The sequence below is a fragment of the Coenobita brevimanus genome, unplaced genomic scaffold (genome assembly GCF_032717465.1).
Source record: "Coenobita brevimanus isolate Jiangsu-jjx unplaced genomic scaffold, ASM3271746v2 jjx.HiC_scaffold_2747, whole genome shotgun sequence".
NCBI classification, from domain to species: Eukaryota; Metazoa; Arthropoda; class Malacostraca; order Decapoda; family Coenobitidae; genus Coenobita; species Coenobita brevimanus.
Window position 1 is genome coordinate 11274 of NW_027643705.1, and position 8727 is coordinate 20000.

General features: G+C 42.7%; 1 pseudogene; it reads left to right on the plus strand.

The window, feature by feature from the left end:
• Positions 1-5343: 5343 nt before the first annotated feature.
• On the plus strand, positions 5344-7224 carry LOC145390026 (uncharacterized; annotated as a pseudogene).
• The last annotated feature ends 1503 nt before the right edge of the window (positions 7225-8727 follow it).

The window sequence follows — 8727 nt, forward strand, 5'->3', positions numbered from 1 at the left end:
CCGTCTATATCTAGTCGATCTGAACCCAACCCAACCAAAAATTACCTAATCAGACCAAACCCTGCCCAAAGTGACCTAACCTAACTTTCGATCGGCTATTAATTCGCTTGTAAATTTTGCTGCCTGAAAGAAAGTCTACGGGTGTCACATTCCAAGTTTCGCCCGTTCTATGTACTAGTATGAGAGAGAGAGAGAGAGAGAGAGAGAGAGAGAGAGAAAGTGTGTGTGTGTGTGTGTGTGTGTGTGTGTGTGTATGAGTGTGGGTTTGGCGATGCGTGTGTGCAAGAGATAGAAAAACCCAACTGTCGGTGTGAACCATAAGGCAGGAGTGGCCATTAAGAATTTTCATGTACACCATTGGGGCTCCTCCACGTGATTCATAGGCTACGCCTTCGCCATCAGACGTAAGTGATACCGTTATAGGAGATCCCTGGCCACAGCAGACCTACTTGCCACAGCAGACCTACTCCCAACAGCAGACCTACTCCCCACAGCAGACCTACTCCCCACAGCAGACCCACCCTCACAGCACACTCAGGCATATGTGTAGCTCTGGTGGGCTAGAACAGTAAGTGCTTCTGTTATACAAGACACCTGGCCACTGGAATCCTTCTCTACTCCAGTGTATGCCTGGTGTAATAAAGCTGGTTCCTGCAGCCTTTAAGATAAGTACATATGAAGTGCCATTGAAAAGAGGTGTAGGTGCTGCCTCGTTTGTATCTTCATAGTGTTCCACCAGGTCGTCGGCAGATGTCTAGGATGCTACTGTGAGAAACATCGAGATCAATGGTTCATCCTGTTACAACATTCCTTATACCTGGCCCCTGCAGTACCTTTGACAAACAGTACACCCTTTACCTGGCCCTTACAGTACTTTATTTACCTGGTCCCCACAGTACCTTTCACAGCAGTCCCTTTACCTGGCCCCTGCAGTACCTTTGACAAACAGTAGTCCCTTTACCTGGCCCCTGCAGTAACTTTGACAAACAGTAGTCCCTTTACCTGGCACCTGCAGTACCTTTGACAAACAGTAGTCCCTTTACCTGGCCCCTGCAGTACCTTTGACAAACAGTAGTCCCTTTACCTGGCCCCTGCAATACCTTTGACAAACAGTAGTCCCTTTACCTGGCCCCTGCAATACCTTTGATAAACAGTAGTCCCTTTACCTGGCACCAGCAATACCTTTGACAAACAGTAGTCCCTTTACCTGGCCCCTGCAATACCTTTGACAAACAGCAGTCCCTTTACCTGGCCCCTGCAGTACCCTTCTGTCTACCACCACACTGCTAGCCTCACGTACTCTCATAATTCGTATGCTGCTGCACTACCTTATCCTGTACTTCTGTCTCCCTACATACATTCTATCACACCAAGCCCCACCATACATACTCAGCTGCCCTTTTGTGCACTCTTCGGCTCACCTTCCCCAACTGCCTCTGTTTTTGAGCTAAAAATCTTCCTGTTGTTTCTGTTTCACTCCCTGTTCTTCTAGCTGGAGGGATTATATAGTGTTCTTTAAATCTTCACTAATGACGGCAAGGTTAAGACACACACACACACACACACACACACACACACACACAAATGTATATTCAATGGCGTATGCACTTAAGTGCCACTTAAGTGCTAATTAGGTTCCACTTAAGTGCCACTCACGTTTTTTTTTTTTTTTTTTAAGTGTCCGACTCTGGGCAAAGGCTTCAGGGCCTATTTCTTGGAGGTAGTGACCTATTCCAAGGCCCAGTAGTCCTCCTACACCTCCACATGTCACCACTTCGGCGCTAACACCCACTCGGTAGAAAGTTAAATTTTTGGTGGTGAGTCGCCAAAAACATTTGCTGTTCACTGTTCATGGGACTAGGTTTAAATGCGCGCCAATGTCTTCCCATTCTACATGAGATATACGTACTGTATAGAGGTTCTTTATTTTTCTAACGTATGCTTAAACAGTACAGTATATTTATCCTTTTGCTGCATGTACTGTGTTAGTACCAGTGATATTCGTGTTCTGTTCATTCTTGAATGCCTTGTTACTGTAGAACAAACTCGTACGAACAGTTCAAGACTAAAATGAACGAAATAGCACTCAAAATATCGTCTGAAATAAAATAAAACATGAGTATCTATATTTACGAGAAGGCGCGCTGATGGAGCGCGCCTGGTCTTTTTTACGCTGTGTACGGTGTTAGTAATCGTGATGTTGGCTGTTTGCTCATTATTTTATACTCATTTTATTGCAGGACAAACACTTACGAAGAAAAAGAGAATAAAATGAATAAAATAGCACAAAAAATAACGTCGATAATACAGTATACACATCTACACCAGCTGCCTATGTTTTTTTCAGATGTTTTTGTTCATTGTGTTATTGTATTGGTAATGCTGTATTCCGTTCAACCTTAAATGCATGTAGCCTTATAGAAAATCACACTGAGAACAATATGATACGTAAATGAATAATGTAGCACGAAAAATAAGGCCAGAAATAAGAAAAGTATAAACAAATGTGAAATATTACGCGATGCCTGGCAACCCCGGCTGACCTTGACGTGTACAGGGGCGTAGAGGAACGATGAAAGAGAGAGTTGAAAATAGAGAATGCTGACTAGGTTAATGGAGGAGGAGGGAGGAGAGAGATAAGCAAGGAGAAGGTTGGAGCTGACTGAGACAAGAAAAAAAGACGATAAAGAGATTTAAAAAACAGAACGAAATGATGTAAAAAATTTAGGTTCTGCAATTCCTCTCATGCCTTCGTCACTGTACCGTTGTTTATCGTTCAGTGTCTTTATTTGTTCCCCCCCCCCTCTCTCTCTCTCCTGTAATCCTTACCCCCCCCCACAACCCTCTCTCCTCTTCCTTTCTCTCTCTCTCTCTCTCTCTCTCTCTCTAAAACAGGTATTATCACAGCAGAAGCCTGCATCAGTTCAGTGTCAGATGGATAAGCAGAACTCTTCCCAGCTCCATCCACTTGCTTCTCCTTACTTTTGGCGTATTTTTTAACATTCCTACATGAACCAAATAAACTCGAAAAGCCAAACTTCACACTGTTCCGATCATTGTGTGGCATAACCAACCAAGCATGCACTGTACTATATAAACATCCCATAGTAGTAAGCATCGAGTTGTAACGTGTACAGTACTTCTACAGTATATAGTAGACCTGTCACGTGTGTTGTTAATGCTACCTAACTCAATATTTTAGTCAGATCCAGCCAATGATTCCTTCCACCCGATTTAGGAAGTGTCTTAGAAAGTAATGCTAAAGATTAACCAATACATCTATGAATCATACTTATTAACTGAAAAAAAGATTCATGAGAAAAGCAGACATCAAGCAGTGTTATCCATTGTATTCTAGATTATCTTAGAAATTACTAAAATGGCAGAACTGGGGTAAATGTAATCATCATCATCATCATCCGGACCTCCTTTCCCACCCAAGGGCCGGACCAGTATACAAAAGCTTAATGAAAACGGTGTTAAAAATGAATACTTTAATGCGTGATGAAACTTTTCCATTACAAGTGTCACGCAATGTGTTCAAAACTGCCACAGATTTTACCGTAATGGAAGAACTTTATTTTTTATATATGCTAGGAAGAAGGAACCAAAGGCCAACGAGCCCGCAAAAACTGTTCCTTCCAAGAGAAAAACAAAATACTAGAGACAGCCAAACTGAACTGTGAGCCGAAAGAAATGCAGTCAAGAAAACCAAAATGAATTACCAGCAGCACATGTCTGCCAAGGAGAAAATGGCGAGGATGATGGATTCGTAGTTGTAGTCGACGGCCATCTTGCCCCTCTAGCGCCTGTGACAACTCCCTGGTCCTTGGTGGTGGTGTGGTGTGATGTGCTAAGGTGTAGTGTAGTGTAGTGTGGTGTGGTGTGGTGTGGTGTAGGTCAGGTGAGGTGAGGTGTGGTTAGGTAATAAGTGTGGTGTAATGGAGCATAATAATCAGTCCTATCACTACCACTCAACCATCCATCCTTCTACGCTTGTCTAGGTCTTCCTGTGTGTGTGTGTGTGTGTGTGTGTGTGAGATGATCGAAGTGAAGAAGTCAGAGGAAATGATGATAATGATGATGATAATGATGATGATGATAATGATGATGATGATGATAATGATGATGATGATAATGATGATGATGATGATAATGATGATGATGATGATGATAATGATGATGATGATGATGATGATGATGATAATAATAATGATGCTGCTGCTGATGATGATGATAATAATAATGATGCTGCTGCTGATGATGATGATAATAATAATGATGATTATAATGATGATGATGATAATGTTGATGATGATGATGATGATGATGATGAACGGGTAATTAAGGATCTGTACGTTCTCAAGCCACAGAAAAAGAGCAAGAAGAGTGAAAAGAGCAAAAAGAGTAGAGTAAAAGGCGCAAAAAGAGTAAAGAGAAAAATTTGTATACTAGAGAGTGAAGAGAGCAAAGTAAAAAGAGTGGAGTAAAAAGGGCAAAAAGAGCAGTAAAAAAGTAGAGCAAAAAGAGTCAAGTATGAGTAAAGAGCAAAAAGAGTAAAGTAAGAGTAAAGAGCAAAAAGAGTAAAGAGCAAAAAAGAGTGAGTAGAGCAAAAAGAGTAAAATATGAGTAGAGCGCAAAAAGAGTAAAGAAAGAGTAGAGAGCAAAAAGAGTAAAGTATGAGTAGAGAGCAAAAAGAGTAAAGTATGAGTAGAGAGCAAAAAGAGTATGAGTAAAGAGCAAAAAGAGTAAAGTATGAGTAGAGAGCAAAAAGAGTAAAGTATGAGTAGAGAGCAAAAAGAGTAAAGTAAGAATAAAGAGCAAAAAGAGTAAAGAGCAAAAAGAGTAAAGTAAGAGTAAAGAGCAAAAAGAGTAAAGAGTAAAGAGCAAAAAGAGTAAAGTAAGAGTAAAGAGCAAAAAGAGTAAAGTATGAGTAGAGAGCAAAAAGAGTAAAGTAAGAGTAAAGAGCAAAAAGAGTAAAGTATGAGTAAAGAGCAAAAAGAGTAAAGTATGAGTAAAGAGCAAAAAGAGTAAAGTAAGAGTAAAGAGCAAAAAGAGTAAAGAGTAAAGAGCAAAAAGAGTAAAGTAAGAGTAAAGAGCAAAAAGAGTAAAGTATGAGTAAAGAGCAAAAAGAGTAAAGTAAGAGTAAAGAGCAAAAAGAGTAAAGTAAGAGTAAAGAGCAAAAAGAGTAAAGTAAGAGTAAAGCAAAAATATGAGTAAAGAGCAAAGAGAGTAAAGCAAAAAGAGTAGTGTAATAAGTAAGTAAAAAGAGCAAGAGTGAGCAAAAAGAGTCAAGTATGAGTAAAGCAAAAAGAGTACAAGAGCTAAAGTAAGCAAAAAGAGCAAAAGTAACAAGAGCTGAGTAAAGAGCAAAAAGAGCACAGCAAAGAGAGCAATGAGTATAAAGAACAAAATGCATGGAGAGCAACGAGTAAAAAGAGCAGATTAAAGAGTATAAAAAGAGCAACGAGTAAAAACAGCAAAAAGTGCAGGGTAAAAAGAGCAGAGTAAAAAGAGCATAAAGAGCAGAGTAAAAAGAGCAAAAAGAGCGGAGTAAAAAGGCAGAAAAAGAGCAAAGTAAAAAGAGCAAAGAGAGCAGAAATAAAAGAGCAAAAAGGGCAGAATAAAAGAAGCAAAAAAGCAGCGTAAAACAAGCAAAAAGAGCAAAGTAAATACAGCAAAAATAGCAGAGTAAAAAGAGCAAAAACAGCAGGACAAAAAGAGCAAAAAGAGCAGACTAAACAGAACAAAGTAAAAAGAGCAAAGAAGAGAATAAAAAGAGCAAAAAGAGCAGACTAAACAGAACAAAGTAAAAAGAGCAAAGAAGAGAATAAAAAGAGCAAAAAGAGCAGGGTAAATGAGCAAAAAGAGCAGGGTAAATGAGCAAAAAGAGCAGTGTAAATGAGCAAAAAGAGCAGTGTAAATGAGCAAAAAGAGCAGGGTAAATGAGCAAAAAGAGCAGGGTAAATGAGCAAAAAAAAAAAAGCAAGAGCAGAGGAAAAAGAGGAGTAAAAAGGGCAAAAAGAGGAGTAAAAAGAGCAAAAAGAGAATAAAGAGGAGAGTAAAAATAGCAAAAAGAGGAGAGTAAAAAGAGCAAAAAAAAAAACAGAGCAGAATAAAGTGAAAAAAGAGCGGAGTAAATAAAGCAAAGTAAAAAGAGCAAAAAGAGAGCAAAAAGAGCGCAGTAAAAAGAGCAGAGGCTAAAATTATTACTTTCTGTGGCTGAACGAATTAATGTCTAAAAAAAAAACAGAACTTTACAAAAATATATATAAAATTAAAATGGTAACTGGTTTGGCCATAAATATTACCAGCAAAAATACGGTACACAAAACAGCTCATTAGGAGAGGGAGGGAGGGAGGGAGGGGAGAGGAGAGGAGAGGGAGAGGAGGGAGAGGAGAGGATGTGTTGGGATACAGAGGGAGGGAGAAAAAGGAGGGTAAGAGTGGGAGCAAGGGGGTAGGGAGGGGAGGGGGAGGGAGTGAGATGAGTTGATGGGGAAGAGAGAGAGGTTGGGAGAAAGGGAGGGGAGGGGAGGGAAGAGGGGGTGGGATGAGTTGATGGAGAGAGAGAGGGAGTGGGGGCAAAGATGGAGGGGAGGGGAAGGGAGTGAGATGAGTTGATGGAGGGAGAGAGAGGCTGGGAGAATGGGAGGGAGAAGGGAGGAGAGGGTGAGATGAGTTGAAGGAGGAGAAAGAGGCTGAGAGAACAAGGAAGGAGGAGGGAAGAAGGGAGGGAGGAGGGAAGGAGGGAGGGAGGGAGGGAGGGAGGGGAGGGGAGGGGAGGGAAGGGAGGGAAGAGGGGGTGAAATGAGTTGATGGGGGAGAGAGGCTGGGAGAAAGGGGAGGGAGAGAGGGGATGGGGGCAACGGGGGAGAGGAGAGAGTGGGAAGAGGGAGAGAGGGGAGAAGAGGGGGGGTGAGAGGGGGAGAGATGAGTGAAAAGGAAGGGAGAGGAATAAGGGGCAAGGGGGGAGGGAGAGTGAGAGGGAGGGAGAGTGAGGGAAGGAAAAAGGGAAAGGGAGGGAAGGGAAGGGGAGGGGTATGGGAAGGGAAGAAAAACGGGGAGGAGATGGTGGGTGGGGAGGGAGGGGGAGAGGTGGGTGGGGGAAATCAGGGGAGAAGGGAGGTGGGGGGATAGAGAGAGACGGGGGGCGTAGAGAGACAAAAAAAAAGGGAGAGGAAAGAGGAAGAGAAAAGGGAAGGGGATGTGAGAGAAAGAGAGAGAGAGAGAGAGAGAGAGAGAGAGAGAGAGAGAGAGAATCTTTATAAGCTAAGTAGGGAAGACTCAACACAAATTCAATGACAAGTTGGATTATTTGTGATTTAATGTCATTTATTAGCGATGGTGAGGCGATACGGGTAGGGGAGGGGAGGGGAGGGAGATGAGGAGGAAGAGGGGAGGGGAGGAGGGAGGGAAGAGAAGGAAAGGGACAGGGAAAAGGATGGTACTGATGAGGGAGGGGAGGGGAGGGGAGAGGAGGGAGAGGGGAGGGAAGAGAAGGAATGGGACAGCAAAAGGGGTAGTACTGATGAGGGAGGGGAGGGGAGGGGAGGAGAGGGGAGGGAAGGGGAGGAGAGGAGAGGGGAGGGAAGAAGGGACAAGAGTTGGTATGGATAGGAACTGAAGAGGGAGGGGAGGGGAGGGGAGGGAGATGAGGAGAGAGGCAGGGGAGAGGAGGGAGGTGGGGGGTAGAAGAGAGGGGTGATGGACAATGAAAATATAAGAGGAAAGAGGAAGAGCAGAACAGAGAGGAGAGATGAAAGATGAGGAGGGAGGGAGGGAGGGGAGGGAAGAAGGGAGGGAGAGAGAAAGGGAGGGAGGGAGGGATTAGGGTCAGAGGTGGACAATGGCACCTCAATCAATTTTCTCACCACCCTTCTCTTTTCTTCTTTTCCCCTCTCTTCCTCTTCTCTCCTCCCACTTTCGTGTCTCTTCTTTCCTCTCCTCTCTCCTTTCCTCTCCTCTCTCCTTTCCCTCCTTTTTTCCCTTTATCTTTTCTTTCACGTTTTTCTCTTTTCTTTCTCCCTTCTCTTTCTCTCCCTTCTTTCCCTTTTCCCCGTGTATTTCTTTCCCTCTTCTTCTCTTTTCGACATCTCCTTACACTTCCTCTTTCTTATGTCGTCTGTGTTCTTTCCTGTATCCTACCTCCTTTCCCCCTTTCATCTCCCCAAGGGTTTTTATCAATTGTACCGTACGAAAAATAAAGACAGGATAGGACCACTCAGAACAGAATCAGGTGACAATACCAGTGAAGATAAAGAAATGTGCTCCATCCTAAATAATTATTTCATATCAGTATTCACCAAGGAAAATCTAGACCTGGGGGCGGATTCTGAAAGCTCAAAAATCCTCGCAAATCCACCATCTTTGGGCGTAAGAGTAACTTTTCACTTAAGTGCATATTCTGGAGCCCTAGAAAACGAGCGCAAACCCTATGCGGCGTTGTCAATTCTCCTCGTAGAGTTGCGCCATGTGAGGGGCAGCCCTAAGTACATCGTAAGCCTTATAACTCTCCTATTTTTACAAATGTTGTAGCTCAAACATCCCTCAAATCCTGAGAATTAAATCATGCATTAATTAATCCTTAAATGCATACAACTGTTGCTATTTTTCAAAAAATAATAAGTACAAGTGGCACAGACCGTCGTAAACGATGCCAGAATACCATAACGGAACAAGTACTACTTCGACATATGTGGTAAAACTAGCATTGTCGGCCAATAT